Here is an 11146-nt window from a genome sequence, read left to right as displayed (position 1 = left end):
CTCTATGTGCAATCTTTGAGTTTCAACTTGCTCTCGGTTGGACAACTTTGTGATCTTGGATTTGAATGCCTATTCAAGAAGAAGGAAGTAATTGTGACCAAGGAAGATGACAATGAAGTGATATTCAAAGGCTTCCGACACAACAACTTATATGTAGTTGATTTCTCATCAAATGAAGTTGATGTCAAGACTTGCTTATTCACCAAGACTTCACTTGGGTGGTTGTGGCATAGAAGGTTAGCACATGTTGGAATGGGCACACTCAAGAAGTTGATGAAGAAAGAATTGATAAGAGGCTTGAAGGATGTGACATTTGAGAAGGACAAGCTTTGTAGTGCATGTCAAGCGGGCAAACAAGTTGCAAACACTCATCCAACCAAAGCCTATCTCTCTACTTCAAGAGTGCTTGAGCTACTTCACATGGATTTGTTTGGACCAACCACATATGCTAGTCTTGGAGGCAACAAATATTGCTTGGTCATAGTTGATGATTACTCCCGGTACACTTGGACATTCTTCTTGCAAGACAAGGCCGAAGTTGCATCAATATTCAAGAAATTTGCAAAGAATGCCCAAAATCAATTTGATGTGAAGATCAAGAAAATTAGAAGTGACAATGGCAAAGAGTTTGACAACACCAACATTGAAGAGTATTGTGATGAAGTGGGAATCAAGCATGAGTTCTCAACTTACACACCACAACAAAATGGGGTTGTAGAAAGAAAGAACCGGACATTGATCACCTTGGCAAGAACAATGCTAGATGAGTACAACACTTCGGAGAAGATGTGGGCCGAGGCAATCAACACCGCATGCTATGCTTCAAACCGGCTCTTTCCTCACAAGTTCCTAGAGAAGACACCTTATGAGTTGCTCAATGGGAAGAAGCCCGATGTCTCATTCTTTAGAGTGTTTGGATGCAAATGCTACATCTACAAGAAGCGCCAACACTTGGGAAAGTTCCAAAGAAGATGTGACATTGGCTACTTGGTTGGCTATTCATCAAAGTCCAAAGCATATAGGGTCTTTAACCATGCCACAAACATGGTTGAAGAAACATTTGATGTTGAATTTGATGAAACTAATGGCTCCCAAGGAGCAAGTGATAATCTTGATGATGTAGGTGGTGAACCATTGAGGGATGCCATGAAGAACATGCCGGTGGGAGACATCAAGCCTAAAGAAGATGATGATGATGTGCAAGTCATTGAGCCACCATCCACTTCACAAGGTCCACAAGATGAAGACAAGGATGTGAGAGATGCTCATGAAGACACTCAAGTCACTCATGAGCAAGTGGTGGCACAAGCACAAGATGTTGATGCTCCCCAACCAACCCCTCAAGTGGCACCAAGAAGAACATCACATCTCCTCCAAGATCACTCTCAAGATCTCATCATCGGGAGTCCATCACGTGGTGTAACTACTCGTTCTAGACATGCTTTGTTTATCGAACATCACGCTTTTGTGTCTCTTGAAGATGAACCAAAGACTATAGAGGAAGCTCTTCGTGATGTGGATTGGATCATGGCCATGCAAGAGGAGTTGAACAACTTCACTCGCAACTAAGTGTGGACACTTGAAGAGCGACCCAAAGATGCAAGAGTGATTGGAACAAAGTGGGTCTTCCGGAACAAGAAGGATGATCAAGGCAAAGTGGTGCGCAACAAGGCAAGACTTGTGGCAAAAGGCTTTTCACAAGTGGAAGGTCTTGACTTCGGTGAAACCTTTGCACCGGTGGCAAGACTTGAAGCAATCCGTATCCTACTTGCATATGCATCTAGTCATGATATCAAGTTATTTCAAATGGATGTGAAAAGTGCCTTTTTAAATGGTTATATTAATGAGCTTGTCTATGTTGAGCAACCCCTCGGTTTTGAAGACCCTAGGTACCCCAAGCATGTCTACCGGTTGTCCAAGGCACTCTATGGTCTCAAGCAAGCTCCTAGAGCTTGGTATGAGAGGCTTAGGGACTTCCTCATTGAGAAGGACTTCAAGATTGGGAAAGTTGACACAACACTCTTCACCAAGAAAATGAATGGGGAAATCTTCATTTGCCAAGTTTATATTGATGATATTATTTTTGGCTCTACTAATGAAGATTTTTGCAAGGAATTTGGTGATTTGATGTCCAAGGAGTTTGAGATGTCCATGATTGGCGAGCTATCCTTCTTCCTAGGATTTCAAGTCAAGCAAATGAAGGAAGGGGTCTTTATCTCTCAAGAGAAGTATACTCAAGATCTTCTCAAGAGATTCAAGATGATGGATTGCAAGCCAATCAAGACTCCCATGGCATCAAATGGGCATCTCGACTTGGATGAGGGAGGTAACCCTATTGACAAGACTCTCTATCGTTCCATGATAGGAAGTCTACTCTACCTCACCGCATCTAGGCCCGATATAATGTTTAGTGTGTGTATGTGTGCTAGATATCAAGCAATGCCTATGGAATCTCACTTGATTGCGGTCAAGAGAATTCTTAGGTATCTAAAATACACACCTTGCCTAGACTTGTGGTATCCCAAAGGTGCAAGATTCCAACTTGTAGGCTATTCCGATTCGGATTATGCCGGGTGCCGGATTGATAGAAAAAGCACATCCGGAGGGTGCCATTTCCTAGGTAGATCTCTTGTCTCTTGGATGTCAAAGAAACAAAATAGTGTTGCTTTGTCAACGGCCGAGGCGGAATACATAGCCGCCGGTGCTTGTTGTGCACAAATACTCTATATGAAACAAACTTTGCTAGACTATGGAGTAGTGCTAGACAAAGTACCTTTGTTGTGTGACAACGAAAGTGCCGTAAAACTTGCAAACAACCCGGTTCAACACACCCCGCACAAAACATATTGACATCCGCCACCACTTCCTTAGGGATCACGTTGCTAAAGGTGACATATCCCTAGAGAATGTGGGAACGGAAAATCAATTGGCGGACATCTTCACAAAACACCTAGATGAAGCTAGGTTTTGTATGTTGAGAAATGAACTTAATGTGCTTGACTTGTCCAACTTCACTAAAAGATAAAAGTTGTGTGTTGAATCTTGTAAATAACTTTTGTTTTTGCATATCATGCATACTAAAACTAAAAATATAACTTGCATGTAGGGCTTGTCTAACATGGTTAAGATAACCCCCTTGAGTGTGTGAAAAAGCTTAACTTTGGATCAAACTTGACAAGCATTAACTTACTTTCAAGTATTGCATTACAACTCATATCATATGCATGCTTGTTTATTGACCGTTTCTTTTCGGTTATTCGTCCATAGATAGGGGGAGCATTCAAAGCTCATTATGTTTCAAACCCCTAGCTTTATGGCCATACGATGCTCCTTGGTGATTTTCTCGAACTATTTTCATAAAAACTACTAAGCCTATGGCTAAATACTTGTGAAAATTTGAGGGTTTGAGAGATATCACTCATACCAGTTCCATTAGGTGTTTATTTATGTGTTTTTGGAAATGGAACTTGGTTGGGTCAAAGTCGGACGTGGTGCTTATTTGAAAAAGTGCTCAGAGGAGCACCGGACGATGCACCGGACGCTGCCTCTGAGCGTCCGGTGCGGTGAGTGCGCCAGACAGCACTCACCGGACGCAGGAACAGTATCCCTGTTGCGTCCGGTGAGGTGCGTTCGGTGCTCACCAGGCGTCACCCGAAGCACCGGACGCTAAAGCCAGCGTCTGGTGCCCATCGTCCGGTGCAAAACCTTTTTTCAGACCTCTCTGCGCATGAGTCCGGTGGTCACCGTACACGTCCGGTGCCACATAAAGAGCGTCCGGTGACCCCGCGGCGGGCGCATAAAGCCCGCGCCCAGGGGCTTCGCGCGGCCGTTTCCTTTCTCTTCCGTCGCCATCGATCGAGCCTCTCTGTGCCCTAAGCCGCCGAAACCGCCGTCGCCGCGGGTTCTCCTTCCTCCGGCAATCTCCTTCTTCTCTCCCGCGGCCAGATCTGCCAGAGATCCTTGCCCCATCCTTCTCCTCTCGCGCAGATCCAATCTCAAGTGGATTTGAAGGATTGGGTGAGTTTCTCGAGTTCATGCCCTTAAGGTGCTTGTCTTTTTGTTTCTATGGATTAGGACAAGGTTGTTTGACCTTGTTTTTCTCTGTTCTTTCACTGCAGCACCGTAAGGAAAGTTCTCGCGTTCTCCGGTAATTGTCAGTCGAGGTTTCTCATCCGGAGCACGTCCAGTCTTCGGATCGTAAGCCTTCGAACCCGAATCTTATCTATTCTTGCGATCCATAGGCTTATCTCTCTCTAATCGATAAGATTGCTTATATAGACCTTATCCTGTCAATTCTCTGCAGTACATTGCTCTCCAGTGCTAGTCAGTTGCTTGTCGGACACTTGTTTTGCAATGGCTCGTACGAAGAATGTCAGTGGTCCAACAGCTGGCTCAGGAGGTTCCCCAGGAGGTGATGGTGGAGGTGATCCTCCCCATCGCTTCTCAGCGGCAGAGAAAGGCAAAGGAAAGAAGCTGGCCACCAAGAAGCGGAAGGCCAGTGACAGAGATGCAAAGGTCGCAGAGGCAGTTGCAGCAGCAGCTGAGGCAGCCGAGAGGGGTGGTCGCTCTGGTGCTTTGAGGATTGGGGATGATCTTACGCCACGTCAGAGGCGTGCAGTGCTTGAGGCAGAGGCTTTCCATGGATCCCCTCCAGGCACCGTGACGATTGGTGGACAGAGGGTCAGGCTTGTGGTTAGGGATCCGACTCAGGAGGGTCCAGACACTGAGACAGAGACCCAGGCAGAGGGTCCAGCAGAGGGACAGGAGCAGGAGCAGCCACTGAGGAGGTCGACTCGTGCTCGTACTCAGGCCACTCCTCGGACTGGTACGCAGGGTCAGTCCACCTCCACAGCTCGTGCCACTCCGGCTAGAGGCACTCCAGCTTCCCGCCAGAGGCCAGTCAGGATCCACAGGGATCTTACTCTTGTGTCAGCCAGAGAGATCCAGCAGCTGCGATTTGTTCCGTTTCCGACTTGGTTTCCAGCAGCCAGGGATCCCAGAGCCGGTGCCCGTTTCTACACCGTCGTCCAAGAGGATATTCACGAGGCACTGGTTCGTTCTCAGTCACAGTTCAGGGAGCACAGGGTGATTGACCTAGAGATTCTCGGGAATGTGGTCGGGGCAGATATTCGGCAGTATTTCACTTACCTCCACGGACTCCCAGAGCTCCTAGCGCTCCCCGGTACTTACTGTGAGCAATGGGTCAGAGAGTTCTACGCGTCAGTATGGGTTTCTCCAGATCACAGCTATATCCACTACGCGTTGGCAGGGACTGACTACAGAGTGGCTGCACAGCTAGCCAGACAGGTACTTGGACTACGAGACTCTTCCACTAGGATTCACCAGCTGTGCTACGGGAACGTGGATCCCCCTCGTCGTCCTCACGGTGGTGAGATACCACCGGTTGACTTCGTAGCTCCATGTTTCCGTACACCCTTTGGGGAGGGCTCCAGGAGGACAGTGGCAGACTTGACTCGCCCAGCCAGGATCCTCGACTTTGTGTTGAGGAAGACTCTTCTGCCCAGGACAGGCTACAGAGACGGATTCACTCGTATGCAGCAGTGGCTCGTCGCTCACCTTATCTCCCAGACGCAGTTTGATTTGTGGGATTTGATAGTCTCCGAGATTGAGGACACTATTTCAGAGAGCTTCAGGGGCCGGCGTCAGTTGCCCTACGCACATTGGATCACCTTGCTTATTCTTCGTGCTAGGCCACTGCCCCTGCCAGCTCACTTGCAGAGGGAGTTGACAGAGTCAGACACCGTCTTCCCCCACTACGACCCCCGGCAGATGTTGAGAGCGCACCACGACCTTCGCGGTGCACCTCCTCCTCGTGCTCCACGTGGACAGGTGCCCCCACCTTCTCCTAGGGGCACCCGCAGTACAGCAGCAGTTGCTGAGACAGAGGAGCAGCAGGATATAGCTATTGGGGCGTTCGCCGATGCAGAAGCAGAGGGCGAGTTTGACTTCGCCTCCGACAGCTCAGACGACGACTATCAGCCGCCAGTGACAGATCTCCCTCCCAGAGCACATGACCACGAGGCAGGCGGTTCTTCGAGTGCTTCAGATCCCGCCCTGCTTGCTATCCTAGAGGGGATGAGGGCAGATCAGCGCCGTGCAGCTGAGGAGCAGGCGAGGCGCGACAGGGATCAGGCTGCCATCAATGCAGCCATGCAGGCCAGGCAGGATGAGCTCCAGCGTCAGCTTGTTACCTTTCAGGAGCAGCAGCTTGCTTTCCAGGCCCAGCAGACCGCGATGATGGCCGCTCTCATGGCCGCCTCAGGGATTCAGCTACCGCAGATCCAGCTTCCAGGCACGTCGTCAGTCAGGCCTCCTACTCCTGCGCCACAGACTCAGAGCCCGTCTCAGCAGCCGCTCCAGCTACCAGCTCAGAGTCAGCCGTTCTCGACGCCCCAGCACCAGGTCTCTCAGGGTGCTATCTCTTCAGGCTTTGAGCAGGTACCGCAGTTTACCCCTCTCCGCTCAGGCTTCACACCTCAGTCAGCTTCAGCGTCACAGCTTGTGTGGGACTCGCAGACAGATCCGCACCTCAGTTTCACCTACAGTGCTCTGACTGGTGACCCTACGCCTCCTCCTCTGCAGGCTCCTGCAGTCTTTACGGCGCCAGTTACCACCACAGAGCTTCTGTCGTCGTCCGTGTCGTCGTCCGAGCAGCTTGCACCATCTACTACCATACCAGAGACGACAGCTACAGCGACCGAGTCCGTGCCAGCTACGTCAGCCGGACTTGAGCAGCCAGCACAGCCTGTGACAGCGTCAGAGCAGACCCGGACCGCTTCCCCAGCACCTGCAGCTTCAGAGGGTCATTCCACCTCCTCCGCCTCGACGGCCGATTCTTCAGATGACGCAGCTCGCTTCGTTGCCGCGCCGAGGGACTCTTCTGCTCCGCCTCCTCCGCCGACTTCTTAGGTTTTTGGCGCTTGATGCCAAAGGGGGAGAGAGTGCGTTTGAGAGAGTTAGGGAGAGATAGAGTTAGGGGGAGCTAGAGAGGGAGTTTATTGTTTTGAGATACCTTTTTGTGTGCTACTTCATCATGCATCATGTTTATCTTTATGCATTGCACTTGTGTGAGATACTCTGGTTATGAGACATGATTTGTGCTTAATGTAATATCGCTTTGTCATGTGTTTTGGCTCATACTATCTTTGCTTCCGCGTTTCGACTCCGATATTCCTTTGAGCCTTATATCTTTATCCTGTCGTATACCTCTCACATATTTGGATGCAGGGTATTGGACTTGGTCGATATAAGCATTACTAATCCCGTTGGTCTTATTGTAATATGCTTATTGAAACCAAGTCACTTTGAAAACCTCAACTCTTTTCATACTCGAGGTTGTCATCAATCACCAAAAAGGGGGAGATTGAAAGAGCATCTAGACCCCTAAGTGATTTCGGTGATTAATGACATTGTTGATTACTATGACTAACGTGTGTTTTGCAGAGGCAAAGTCATAGGTAAGGTCATAGTATATAGGTACTCGATGGACAGGGACGTACATGCCTACTTAATAGTGGAAATCGTTTCGGTTTTCAAAGGAGGGATGGACATCGTCAAGACTAGACTAGGTCTAAGTGTCATATGGTGAAGAAGGGCACTTAGAGTAGTTTAGGACTTTGTTTTCCTTTGACCGTACTATTAAGAGGGGCTTTGATCTAGTAGCTTGACTTAGGCAAGGCTTTAGGTTTAGGTGTGGTGCACACTTGGTAAACCTAGCACTAGGCAGCTCAGAGATAGTCCTTAGATCGAGAGGAGCAAACTTCGTGTTGAAGCGATCGCGTTTCGACGAAGTTTGGGTGCCCAAAGGGGCACCGGACGCTCTGTGAGTGCGTCCGGTGAGGTCCTTAGCCGTTAGAACAGTGCCGTGCCTAGGGTTAGGCACCGGACGCTAGCACCGGACGCACCGGGTAGCGTCCGGTCCCTTACCCAGGGAGCTTGCAACGTTCCCCTGAGCACCGGACGCTAGCACCGGACGCACCGGGTAGCGACCGGTCCCATGCGCAGGGAGCATGTAAAATTTCTCCGAGCACCGGACGGTGCACCGGACGCTGAGAGTTAGCGTCCGGTGACCTGTCAGAGGAAGCGCAGGTAGCCGTTATGTCACACCGGACGCTCGGTGCAGTGCGTCCGGTGCAACATAATGTGCGTCCGGTGACCCCGTTTTCAGTGGAAAACGGTTGGCCGACCTTTGGACTTAGTGGATAGTATTTATACTCCTCCACCTCGTCCATGAGAGCTCTCTTGCCCATTTGAACATCAGAGAACCTTGTTGTGGAGCAAAAGAGTTGCAAGAGCTTAGAGAGGATTGAGTTTTTGAGTGAATTCTTGAGAGAATCCTCCTCTAGTGAGTTCCAAGAGTCAAGTGTGCATCCACCACTCTCTAGTGCCTTGTTTGGGTCAAGTGAGAGTTCTTTGCTTGTTACTCTTGGTGATCGCCATCACCTAGACGGTTCGGTGGTGATTGGAGGCACGAAGATCACCCGTAGTTCTTGTGGGTGGCTCGTGTCAAGCTTGTGAGCGGTTTTGGGCGATTCACCGCGACGGAGTGTCGAAGAATCAGCCCGTAGAGAGCACTTGGTCCTTGCGCGGACCAAGGGGGAGCAAGACCCTTGCGCGGGTGCTCCAACGAGGACTAGTGGAGAGTGGCGACTCTCCGATACCTCGGCAAAACATCGCCGAGCATTTTCTTCCACTACTCCTTTACTTTCTAGCATTTACTTTGTGCTTTTACATTCTTAGAATTGCCATGCTAGAATAGGATTGGAACTAGGTTGCAAAACTTTTATCCGGTAGCTCTCCAAGTCACACTAGGCACAAGGGGTTGAATTGGAGCTTATAGGGTGCTTAAATTTTTAGAGAAGCCCAATTCACCCCCCTCTTGGGCATCTTGATCCTTTCAGACGCTTCTTCTTAGATTGCACCAGGGTAGTAGATGCCTTCTCCTGTTCATTGCGTCTGATGCTGCATTTTGAACCCCCTGTGGTAACTGGAGCAAGAGCTTTGACCTTTCTACCACATTTCTTCTTATAGATTGCACCTGGGTAGGAGGAGATGCTTGCTCCTGTTCATCGAGTCTGATGCTGCATTTTGAACCCCCTGTAACTGGTGCTGCTTGGTCCTGTGTGATTGCTACTGCCAGAAAGTCAAGTGCAAGTCTAGGATCATTGTCGATACTGATCAAAGTTCTCCTTGCAGTTTTCCTGTTAACCCAGCGCCCATCTTCTGTTTCAGGAAATTCAACTGCTTCCGTAGCTGAAGCATGATGAGATGCTGGTTCTGAGTTTGACACTGCTGCTGCTGTGAGTTGCAAAGGACAGCTGTTAAGCAGAGAGCTTGATGAACTGCCTTTCTCAGTGTACTCGACATTGAGCGTGATAGAGAACTTTGGTGGGAGATCACTTCCAGGGAAAAACTGACTAGCAAGTCGCCGAATTGTGTCAGTGACTGATAAGTTGGATATAGGGCATGTTTGGATGCGGCCCTCGCCTGGGAGCATCTGCCGGGCAGCCGCATCTGACCCCGCCTCGCGTTGATGCCTTGCCTGGGCGCATTTCCCACGGTGGGAACCAAACACGCCCTGTCCTTGTGGTTCATGTTTAGTTAAATTAACAGCAGGCTTGAAAATTGCATTCAGCAACTCTTTCTCATCAGTGGCATTGAAAAAACAACCTCTATCCCATGTGTCCTTGACAATCTTCTGCCAAATAGAATTGCTGTTGAACAGGGTGGTTCCATTCCCCACTATCCATAAGCAATGCCTGCAAGAAAACATTAAAAAATACATATTTTTTATCACCATGCACCAGACAGAAGATTAGGAAGTAATCAAAGTGAATTTTAAATGCTTGGTGCAGAACTTACTTGGCCCTTGTAAGAGCCACATTAGTCCTCTGCAAGTTTGAGAGAAACCCAACTGAACCAGCTCCATTGCTCCTGACTGTTGATATGATAATGACATCTTCCTCCGCGCCTTGGAAACCATCCACAGATTTTATTTTCACTGAGAACCATCATACCAACTGCAGGTCTTCCCAACTCTTTCCTGGATAGCTCTAACTTGAGCATTGTATGGACAAAGACAAACAACACCAACAAAGAGTTTGCTTCTTGTAGAAGACGTCTCTACAATAGATAAAAAGGGAAAAATCATTGTAACCTGCCCAAACATAAACTGCCTTGATCTTGAATGCACATCAAAAGATATCATAATTATTATTAGAGAAAGAAGTGCAGCATACAACTACAGCACTGTACATTATGGCTGGCCTTTACCTTTTAACAATCTCTGCACGATCAACACAATTGCATCAACTTCTACTGAGTTTTTAAGGCTTCGACCATGCTTTTCATTTGTTTCATGGCTGCCATCAATATTTATAAATGAATATGGTCTAAGAAGTTTTCCTGCTAAAAACATCTTATTATAGTCCTTATGACTGACATTGAGGCCATCAGATAGCTTGCCATCATAAAATGTACTGACTGGAAACTTGCTTATTTCCGGATGCATCCTGTACTGGATATTAAGAAGGTGCTTACTATAGCCTAGGGAACTCAACCTCTCAAAAACACTTCATCCAAAGTTAGCACTATCAGATATCTGCAGAACCATATTACATGTCAATACAAAGAACACAATCAAAAGAAGAATTATGAATTTAAGGAGCTTACATTACTCTTCACAAGGGCAGGTAATTGATACTCGTCACCGATGAGAACAGCATGCCTTATGCCAGGCAGCTGCAGAGGAATTAAGGCTTCACACTCTTTGAGCTGTGCAGCCTCGTCAATTATCAGCAACTCCAGAGGAATCATATTTCCAGGTTTCTTTAGCAGCTGATGTATACCTGGAGAAGAATTTCTCATAGGTACATTGTACAACTTGATTGAGCTACAAACTGTACAGATAATGCATCTAGTTCTTGACAGCAAGTACAGCCGAACATCTTGTGCAGTGTAACAATTTGGGAGCTCCAAGATATATTAACTCTTGCACACACAAACATCTTGCAGCCATAAACTTGGATTTATTGCATGAATTGATCCGTATGCAGGCTAGCTGTGAAGTCAAGAGCTCAGGGTTGACCTCCTCTTCTATAGTGCTTTCAAGCAGTTCATTGGACCG

At 48.1% G+C, this 11146-nt stretch overlaps 1 pseudogene; it reads right to left on the bottom strand.

Annotated features, from left to right (window-relative positions):
* LOC8084480 lies at positions 8873–10928 on the bottom strand (annotated as a pseudogene).

Source organism: Sorghum bicolor, chromosome 4, assembly GCF_000003195.3.
Source record: "Sorghum bicolor cultivar BTx623 chromosome 4, Sorghum_bicolor_NCBIv3, whole genome shotgun sequence".
NCBI classification, from domain to species: Eukaryota; Viridiplantae; Streptophyta; class Magnoliopsida; order Poales; family Poaceae; genus Sorghum; species Sorghum bicolor.
The sequence above is the reverse complement of the archived record's forward strand: the minus strand, read 5'-3'. Positions and strand labels throughout refer to the sequence as shown.